Genomic DNA, 11,566 nt, shown 5'->3' with positions numbered 1-11,566 from the left:
TTCCTTACCAGTACAGTGAAAGTGTACAACTCAGTTGTGTCCAACTCTTTGCGACCCAATGGACTATACAGTCTATGGAATTCTCTGGCCCATAATACTGGAGTGGGTAGCCATTCCATTCTCCAGGGGATCTTCTCAACCCAAGGATCTAACCCAGGTGTCCAGCATTGCAGGCAGATTCTTTACCAGCTGAGCCACTAGGGAAGGCCTACCAGTACAGTATCTATGACTAAACACACACTCTTCTCTATACTTCACATTGTAAACCTTTCTTTTTTATTTCAAAAGATGAAAATTGTCCCTTGGCATCATTATGCCCCGAAAATTCTACAAACTTAGTAGCAAGTAGCAATTCTTAATTTTTAACTTCAGATAGAATACAAAAAGATTAAAAGCTATAAAATATATGAAATAATATGTTATATTTAGTGAATACATTAAAAAGAATAAATTTCTCTGAATATACAACAGTAACAAAATCTGGACTGTGACTACTTTAGTTAAACAATGTTCTTTAACTCTGCAATGTTTTTAAGAAGAAAAATATGATCCAAATATGAAAAACATTGCTACGTTAATTTTTGTTAGCATATACATGAGTTTTTATTTTGTTTTTCTTAGCAATTTTCCTGAACTTTAAATAAAAAAAAATTGTGTGTGAGAAAGAGTGATAGAAAAACAAAGATAATGAGAGAAAAATAATAAACTCTCCCTTCCCTCATATAGCTTTTTCCTTAAATTAATTTAACACTGTATTCTGTCTCTGATAATTTGGCTTCAGTTTTCTGTCTCTTTTTCCAACTGACTCTTGCCATCTGCCCACTATTAATTTTCACCTCATTCTGCTATACATTTTAAACTCACTGCAGCCCAGTTCTGTGAATTATAGATAGAAAGTGATGGAGAACCAGAAGACACAGAACCTAGTACCCAAGTATGAGAACCCTTCATCAGATGAAGGGGCAGATGCAGCATTAGGCCAAGGGACAGTGACTTTGGTCTTCCAAACTAGATTATCTGAGAGACGGAGGGTAAGGATATGATAAGGAGTACATTGATTGCCTGGTGTGATGATATTCTACTTGAGTAAGAGTGAAGTTGAGTAAGAGTGAGGTTTATTTGAGGAAAATGCAAGCAAGAGATTACTGGAGAAAGTAGAAGCAGATAACTAGTTTGGGACAGAAAGAAAAAGATATGAATGCAGATGATAGAAGGACAATAGATGGATAGATGATAACACGCATGTGCACGCACACACAGACAGACCTCTTGGTGGGAGATTTATTGGAATCTGGATCGAGAGAGAAAATATGAAGTTTAAATACCCTCTTCAGATGGTTCAAATAGAGGTGTGCCTTTTTGTCTCACTACTGAGAATGACTACCCTTAAGACTATTTGCATTTGCAAAACTCAAGATTTTGTCTGATGGAATACTGCATATAAGAGTAGTCAAACTGAATTTATTCCCTTAAAAATTAGGAAGACAATTCATGAACAAATACTAAGCTAGAATATCATAAGTATCATAAATAAACCAATCTCACTAGCATTGTAAAACTATTCAGGATCTGGACTGCATTCAGAAATGAGGTTTCTGAAAAGGGCACGAAATTATATTGCAGCCCCATGGTTTATTCATCTTTTTGATGGATTATAGTAGCTTTCTATATTGTCTGTGTTTAACGTGACAAAATTGTACTTGAGAAAAAAATCATGGCTTATTCAATCTCATTTGCTCATAAAAATATTTGAAAATTCCAATTAAGATTGGGACAGAGATGTGCCAATTTCTAATCTCCTTAAAACTAGTTTTATAAAAGTGTTCCAAATGAATCATACACAGAGTATAACTTTCATTGGCAATTGGCAATTTTCAGTGCTTCAGAATTTTTAAGAAGATGCTTTTTATATTCTAAATTTGCACTTATGGAAAAATTAATACAATAATCCTTAATAATCTTACTTTCACAGATTTCAGTCCATGTGTGATTATCTCCTATAGCACTCTTAAAGCTGATGACTATTTTGTTTTTCCCTAAGTTCTTTTTTGCTCATTATTGGCAAATATTTATGAAATGCATGTGTGGTAGATGCTGCTATTTGTCTTCCAAGTGCTAGTCTCTTTTTCTTTGGTAACATCTCCTTATTGTTAGGTAGGAATGTGAATACCTTGAGAATAATGCTATGATGTCCAATCCTCATTGAAGCTATGGGGTGTGTAAGCAATCAAGCTTCTGCCAGTGGGTTGTGAAAACAAATGATATATGCCACTTCTAGGAAACACCTCAAAAAAGAAGAGTTGTATCTGATTCCTTTCACTTCTTTTCTTCCTGTTAGTTGCAATTACAGACATGTTGATTGGAACTGAAAGCCACTCAAAATCCAAGCATGGAGTATATTAGAGAAAAAGGTAGATAAAAATACCAATTGATATTATTAGTACAGATCGTATCAGTGCTGGAATGCCAATGTGGCCATCTATGTGAGGGGAAATAAATTTTAATCTTGGTTAAACCAGAACTTCTTTCACTGACAGATTCACTTAATCCTAAGCATGTGGTTTGGAATGTGTCCTATCCTTCAGATAGCTCTACTACTTCTTAGGAAGTGAACATAAAGAGAGCAGATAAACACTTTTGTTTGGTAACTGGCAACATTATAGGAAAATCTGAACTTGGAAATGCTCTGAAAACTGCTGGGGTATTTTATTTGATGACAGTAGATACTTTCTAATCCTTTTTTACTCCCTTCCTCACTGATGACTTCTCAGTCAACTCTCACTGCTACTTTCCTATGGATGTTCCTCTACTTTCTGAGGTATTTCTAATCAAGTTATTTAATTCACATCGCATGTCAATTGTTTTCGTCCTTGTCTTTTTACTTTTATTCTATTTATTTATTTCTACTTTCCTTGAGCTACCTTTATATTTCTTTGATTCTGTAGACATTGTTCCATTAGAGTTAGAGGGTTTTATTTTGTTTTTTCATTTGACAAAAAGACCCATCACATCTCAACACCTTCAATCAGTTTTGCTGAATTGATTCCCAGCTCTTGACTGTGACACTATAATTCTTTGTCTCCATCTTTCTGTGTACCTTGCTCTCCTAATTCATTTTCTCCCCAAATTGAATATACTGGACATCTGAAAGAAGAATAATTTGTATGTCTAAAATATTTTAAGTGGCTATCATAGACATTGGGAGTGCTTTTTAAAAAACATTCCTATTTTACTTTTACAAATCCTAGTGATGCTACTTCTAAAAATAGAAAATCTTATGATTTCTTTAATAATTACCTAATATTGGCTGATATGTTACATAAAATAATTGACTAATCCTATACAACTGAATCACAGGCCAAAGGGGTAAAAAGTATAAGTAGTAGCAGGCTGTTGCAGCAGAGTCTTGAAAATTTTTAAATATTTGAGGTTGGTTTAGAAAGAAAACAGAATTATAAAACACACAGTTCTATGGGTATGTAAGTTGCTGCTAAGTCACTTCAGTCGTGTCCGACTCTGTGTGACCCCATAGAGAGCAGCCCACCGGGCTCCCCCATCCCTGGGATTCTCCAGGCAAGAACACTGAGTGGGTTGTCATTTCCTTCTCCAATGCATGAAAGTGAAAACTGAAAGTGAAAACTGAAAGTGAAGTCGCTCAGTCGTGTCTGACCTTCAGAGACCCCAAGGACTGCAGCCCACCAGGCTCCTCCGTCCATGGGATATTCCAGGCAAAAGTATTGGAGTGGGGTGTCATTGCCTTCTCCAATATGTAACTTAGTGACATTTTAAAAAGAAAAAGCAGTTTTAGTGGACTATAAAGAAGGAGAATCTAGGAGAGATAAACTTATCAGTAAAAGAGCTGCTACTGCTGCTGCTAAGTCACTCAGTCCTGTCTGACTCTGTACGACCTCATAGATGGCAGCCCACCAGGCTCCCCCTGTCCCTGGGATTCTCCAGGCAAGAACACTGGAGTGGGTTGCCAGTTCCTTCTCCAATGCATGAAAGTGAAAAGTGAAAGTGAAGTCGTTCAGTCGTGTCTGACTCTTAGCGGCCCCATGGACTGCAGCCTACCAGGCTCCTCCATCCATGGGATTTACCAGGCAAGAGTACTGGAGCGGGGTGCCATTGCCTTCTCCTCAGTAAAAGAGCAATTCTTTGAAATTCACGTTGTTACATGGCCTATGTGTTGAACAAGTCCAAACTAAAATATAGCATCCTGATAAAATGATATTATTTGATTTTGGGTGGTCAACTCAAAATCAAAATGGGGGAATACTGTTGCCAACCATGGTCTTAGCACATGATGCTGTTTTCTTATTTCATGTATTTTTCCTGACAGTTTTCCTAAGTTATTTCTCATGAGAAAAATTGAGTTAAGTCATCCCTAGAAAAGTGAGTCATAGTATCTAAACACACAGGAGTATCATTCCATAGATGAATAAATGATAGCAGTTCTATTTCAAACATGCCAGATGCTATACATTTTCTGGAAAGGATCAGGATTTCAGGTCTTTAGTGAGACTTCCTGCTAGGCTGAACATCTGTTCCTAATATATTGTGCACTTGCTTGTAAACCTAAGAATGCTAAGGCAATTAGAACATCTTTGTTGTGTTTTCCAATAGTACACAGACAAAAGGAGATGTCATTTGGAGCACTGAGCAGGCAAGGATTCAATATTCAGCCACCATCCAAATATCTACCACCTTGTTTCCCTACTCTTCTCTTTTATCACATGTTAAAATTTTTCACAAAAATATAATTCACCTATTACTTAATGAAAAGCATGTGACTTCATCCCTGAAAGGAATGAACAACCAATGATGAGGATATACACAAGAATAACTTTCACGTATACAAAAACATTTCTACCCTTTTAAGCGTTTTAATTTTCTTGGTCATTTTGTCTGAATTGTTTTTCTATACTATTGAAATTATGAAGTAATGAATATAATTAGTGTAACCTTATAGGGCATATGGAATTGATTGCTTTGTGAAATTGATCTTCCATTTAAATATTCCTCTTCATCCATTAGTTTATATCTGGTCATTTACCAAATTCTTTCTGACTTTTTCCTAACCATTGACCTTTTGTCTATAAATACTGCATTAAAAATTCATATATTCTATTGAGAAATCTCCAAACAAGCACTATAATGAACATGAAAAGCAATCAAGTCAATGTACATTATTTGCAAATAAAGTTTTGAACTACTGAGACATAGCCCCTTTATTAAACTCTCTAAATTATCAGTAATGCAGATTCAAAACAATAGGAATGCAATTCTTCCCTTAGGCAGTAACTGATTAAGCAAATTTGATTCAATTAATTGTGTCTATATGTAAGGTATATCTGTAAAATCCTAATATTATGAAAAGTTTATAACATGGTTTCCTTTTGTAAAGAAAAGATGGTTAAAATTATAGGTACAGGAGAGATAACAAGATCATTTTTTCCAAGTACCATAATCATGCTTAGGTCATTATTGTTTGATTTGCCATATTATCTTTGAAAATGTGTTTCATACATTCATTTTGAGTTTAATTCAGACGAAGAGCATGATATTTCACTAAAACTAAGGGCTGGAAATGAGTTTTCAAGATTTTTGTTTAAAATGATGCTCACATACTTAGGGACCAGAATCATTATAAAGCACAGCTGGGAAATAAGTTTGTGAAAAATATGCTATATTTTAGCTTCTCAGACTGAGAAAACAGAAGGTCTTTCAATAGTTCTGACCATCTTAGGTGTGTAAAACATTTGTCTAGCTTTTATATAATTGTAATATCCAATTGCTCAAGGGAAGAAGAGATTTGGTTGGTGAAATCCAGTCTTATGTGTCAACATTCAGAATAGCTTAGTAGATTATTACAGCACATAAATGATACGAAAACAAAGATATAGTAAAAAATAATATTATGCTATGAAACATCTTATTTAAACTGATGATTCTCGTGAAATAAATTTAAAACAGAATAACAGCTGCACAAAATCATGTGAGTTGGTAAAAATGTGTGTGGTTTGCGTACATTTCCCCAAATGGTCCAATTCAGAGAATAATATTTCAGTAATTAGCAGCAACCAAGAGGGAAAAATCCAAAATAGATTATCATGTCTAGTGTAATATCTTCATTAGGGTGTAAGAATTGTAACAGGATTGATGTTCTATAATACAGAGCACAATTGTCAAGATCCCTAATATATAATCCAGTCTATTTACTGTGTCTAGGATATGCATAATTTAATTTTTCAAACAGACCTGGTCTTTTCCTATCATTCTTATTATATCAATTATTTCTTAATATATTCTTAACATATCAATTATTTATAGCTCTACTTGAAATATTAAAACTCTGAAAACCTGAAAATTTTAAATATGTAGAAATAAGTGGAATTCTGCATATTTTAAATTTAGCTTTACTATTGGGGGGGGGTTCTTTATTATATTACTTTCAAAGAGTATTTAGTTTTATATTGTATAAAAAGGAAAACTTGATTCACTTATTTTCTGAGCACAAACAAGTCTTGGATAAAACTAACTTCAAAATTTAACTTCAAAAAGAAGTAACATTTGGGAAATTTTTAGTTCTAAGGTAACTGCAAGAGATTCCTTTGAATGAATTAATGTCCCTTTTCCTGAATGATTCATATAAGGATACAGAGAAAAATAGAGATAATTCTGTTGCCTATGTCTATGTTGAGTATACATGAAGAATGGGAAAGAAGCCAGAATTCTGGAAACAAAAACAAAAAAAAGTCCTGATTTAAAAAAAAAAAAAATCACTAATGTCCAGTCAGTCTTATTTGTCTTTTGCTGGTTGCTAAGTTGCTAAGTCGCTTCAGTCGTGTCTGACTCTTAGCAACCCCTGGAGTGTAGCCCACCAGGCTCCTCCATCCATGGGATTTTCCAGGCAAGAGTACTGGAGTGGGGTGCCATTGCCTTCTCCTCTTCTTCTTATTTGTCTTTTAATGGGGTTATTATATTATAAGAAGCCATTCACAAGCATATCTAGATTTTTTGGCTAAATATTTTTCAAAGCCTTTTAGAATAAATGTGAAGAAAGTGGAGTATGGGAGCTAGAAGAAAATACTCCCTTTTTATAGTTATTTTTTTTTTGAAAGCTTTCCTCCTCATATTCAATTATTTATTTAAATTATTTGACCACACCTCTGGGCATGTGGAGTCTTATTTCCCCAACTGGAATCAAACCCATGCCCCCTACATTGGCAGCACAGTCTTAACCACTGGCCCACCAGGGATGTCCTGAAAATACTCTTAAGTAGATTAATAATTGAATGAAAATCCTGCCATATGAATGTCTCAGTGTCATTTTGAAGAGAAATCTTATCACTATCCTTTTCAAAAATTTTATCCAAGACTTGTTAGTGACACCACTGGCATGCTTATATGTGTTCAGGTTGGTACAAACCTGGAGGTCACAGCTGATATTCAGAGAGCATAATTGAATGCAAAATACATATATATATTTTTTACAAATTCAGTTGATGGTTCATACCTAATAAAAAGAAATTTTGTAAAGATAAATGTTAATTCCTGGTGGTGGTGGTTTAGTCATTAAGTCGTATTGAACTCTTTACAACCCCATGGACTGTAGCCCACCAGGCTCCTCTGTTCCTGGGGTTTCCCAGGCAAGAATACTGGAGTGGGTTTCCATTTTCTTCTCCAGGGGATCTTTCCAATCCAGGGGAGGAACCCATATCTCCTGCTCGGCAGTGGATTCTTTACCACTGAAGTACCTGGGAGGCCCCAATGTCAATTCCTTCTTTGTTCCAAACTCCATTGAAAAGCCAAAAGGATTAGGGAAATGCTGTTCTAAAATTGTGAGGCAATCAGAGAAGGTTTCTTCTACCTCTGAAATTAAATAATCAGATACTTATTATACTATATATATTTGGGAATTGTTTGGAAAGCAGTTGTAAGTAAAACTTTTTCTAGCTTCTTGAGCATCAGAGTGAATGAAAAAGATTTATTGAAATATTTTATATGAAAAGATTACTCTTTGATCCCTCTCTCCAGGATGATCACAGTATAACCCTACTTGGAAAAAAAATAGTTCTTCAAATTCTCCTGATATTAACTCTTCCTCTATTGCAAGTTCATTTTAATGTTGGAGAAAGAATATGTCTGCTTTTACTTTTATAGAAATTGGTTCTACTATAGAAGATGCCTTGTGCTCCTTTTACTCAAGTAGACAGAGTAATTGGAATAATCATTTTAATGCATATCAAATATAAATGTATAATCATAATTTTGGTACTAGAAACCATTTTCAGATATTTTTAAAAATCTAATTTTTAAGAAAACAAGTTTTCATGTTGGCAATAAGGTCAGTTGGAAATGGATTGATTGCAAATGATATTTTTCAAATAAAATTGTGCTTGCTTTTGAGGTAAACAATCAAAAGAATTATAACAAAGTAATCATATTGACCTTATAAGAACATTCCTCTCACTGAGGAACTAACTTTAAAGTTCTTAAATAACCTAATTAGGGACCTTTAAGAGAGAGAGGAAAAAAAAAAAAAACAAAACCCTGGCCAAATGAAGACTAATTAGAATGACAGGCATTCTTCTGACTATGGGGGAGTCATAGTATCTAAGCAGTAAAAACAGTGTCTCATTAGTCTTTTAAACGTTATTCCCAGGTTTCCATGAAATTGATATTTAATCACTTTCCCAGTGTATAGCAAGCACTTATTACACTGGGAAGACATGGGGAGTGAAAAGTTTATAAAATTTCTGTCAATCTCTTCTCAATTTGAAGAATGATTCATTATAATGGGCCACCGGTGGCAGAGGGATGCTGAATGGGAGCCTGTAATTAACTTCACTTCCTACTTTATTGATGGCATTTGCTGGGTACTGAGATTAGATGGTGTATCTGGGGGAATGTACCCCGTGGATCATGCTGTACAGTATTCTAAACTACATCTAAATCATATCTATGGATGTGTTCCTCACAACTCTAGGTAGCAATTTTATGAAACTTGGGGCTATTTTAAAGTATTTGGAGACCAAGTTTGTTGCTCAGAATAGCACATGTACATAGATTTAGTGTCTAAATGAATAAAACATGTGTCTAAATTACAGTACAACTCTACAAGGAACAAAAATTGACCTTAAGAAGAACATAGCACAACAATTTCCTTTTTAAAACTGTCATTGCATTTAATCACTGATTTGGTTTTTTTGAAGTATGGCTATAGTTTTAGAAGGTTGCAGTATGTTTTACTGTTAATAGATGCTTAAAATAAAAGTATGGTTGTAAGAGCTATTTAATTTGTCATTAAAATTTAGCCTCATGTGCATATATAAGAAAAGTCAATCTAGCAACCTCCCGTCTCCTACCCCTGAAATATTTTCCCAGACCAAAGAAAACAGAAAAGAATGAACATCCTAAGTTCTTTTATTCCATTACCAATTTAGCAAACAGTTTTTTTCATGAAAAAAAACATAATTTTCATAAGAATGGTATGATGATCGTTCTTTGTTTTTATTTTCTATCCTAATAAAAAGTTCTCTTTCTTTTATACTCTCAAGAGAAATATAATCATGGCATATTTACCATACTTCGTATTGTTGACTTTATCTGTTTTCAGTTTCCCATTCTAAGAGTCCCTGGGCATTTCCTGCTAAACTAGTATGGGCTTTGTCCTTCTAGAGCTCATGTTCTAATGTGGGTAAGGACACAAAAACCATTGAAAAACAAGCAGTGAGTACTTTTCTAGCAGATATTACAACTTCTTCAACAAGCATTAGAGCCTTTAGGGCAACTGTTCATCTTAGGCTCAGAAATGAATAGTATCAACAAATACTTAAAGGTAACTCAAAAATCTTCAAGTATTTCTTTTAATATGGCCCAGTAGAATGTATTATTCTGAAAATCAGAAAACAGTTTCTCTAATAGTTACACTAAGCAAAATTGGATAAAAATGACACTAAAATATACCTAGGTAAAACAGAAAGATTGATTTTTGCCATATTGAAAAAAAAGGAATTTATAAAAATTCCATCTGAAAATTGCATTATTGCTTAAAATTCCCTCCAAATGCTTTTGTATAAGCATTTTATACAGTTCAAAATTTAAAATAAAATGTATAATATTCTTTATAACTATTCAACATCTGTGACAGTAGCATAGTATTATAAAACCTTCTCTATACTGTACTGTAGCCTTTACAAATCATATGCTGAAAGCAAGACCTAAATTTCACAATGTGCATTCCAATTTTCTATTAAGTGAGAACCCTCTAAAGACCACAAAGGGGCCAAATTATCTAAAATATTAAAGGCTTATTATATTTCTACTAAATTATCAATTTTGTAAAACAATTAAACAGGGAAAGCCAATTAGTGTAAAAGTGGTCTTCAGAGTATAATCATTAGTTAGAAGCTCGTTTGATAAGGTTAGGTCCAAATCTAATAAGTTAAACCCCCAGCAGAACCATAATAGAGCCTTAGTGGCAGTTTTTAAGAGTCTTATTCTCTAAATAGAAGCCACAAGAAATTAAGGAAATTGAAAAAAAAGGTTATTTTTGCCACAATCAACAAAATCTCTATAGAGCTATGTCAAGTAAGAATCAGGGTAGTTTCTTAATTATAATCACTAGAAAGTTATTATATTATGAATCAAAACTATTATTAGTTCTAGTTTCTTCCAATAAAGTACTAAGGACTGTAAGTTAAAAAGTTATTGGAAGAGACAAAATATATAATAAAGCAAATACTTTTTAACTTTGGGGAAAATGAAAGAACATTAATACAGTGAGAATGTACAAATCTGATTTACATGATTTACACTATTACCCCAGCTAGCTCTGCCTTGTTTATGTTTCAGAAATATTCTTTAAGTAAAAATAAAACAAATTAAAGGAAAAGTTAGGTGGTTTATACAAATATATCTGTTTACATAAGTGTGCACTCATCTAAATATTGAAACAAAATTTCTGGATTACTAAATCAGTTATTTATTTTGCATAAAGAATTGGATCATTTTCAAGAGAAGAAGATGCAGCCTACTAAGTGCTAACCTGTTGGCCTATTTGAATGAAGAAAAAGTCACTTATTCTAGAATACAGAGTGGAAATATATATATGTGTATGTATGTATACAAAGATTAAAATAAGGCAGCCTTATTTTATTTTAATTTTGTCCCAGCTCCTTACATTTTACTTAACTATTAATGAATAGACATGAATGAAAAAGGATGTACTAAAGATCAGAAAAATAATATTTTTGGTTCAACATATTCTTCAGAAAACTTTTATCACCTCTGTTCTTTGAATTCTAAAGGAAGCAGATCATTGACATAATCTGGTCATCTACCCATCACTACATTCACATTCAAAAATAACAGTTTGATCCTTATGGAACACTGGCTGATAACACCATCTCTTGCACAATCCTGTGCAAAAATGATTACTTTCAAGGTTGTATAAACCTTATAAACGGTTATCTGCCCCATCCTATTCCTTTATTTTCAATTCTTCATGTGCATATAGTTTATGATTAACTTTTAAATACTGCTATAATTGATTCATTATTTT

The sequence above is a fragment of the Bos indicus genome, chromosome 9 (genome assembly GCF_029378745.1).
Source record: "Bos indicus isolate NIAB-ARS_2022 breed Sahiwal x Tharparkar chromosome 9, NIAB-ARS_B.indTharparkar_mat_pri_1.0, whole genome shotgun sequence".
Lineage (NCBI taxonomy): Eukaryota > Metazoa > Chordata > Mammalia > Artiodactyla > Bovidae > Bos > Bos indicus.
The sequence above is the reverse complement of the archived record's forward strand: the minus strand, read 5'-3'. Positions refer to the sequence as shown.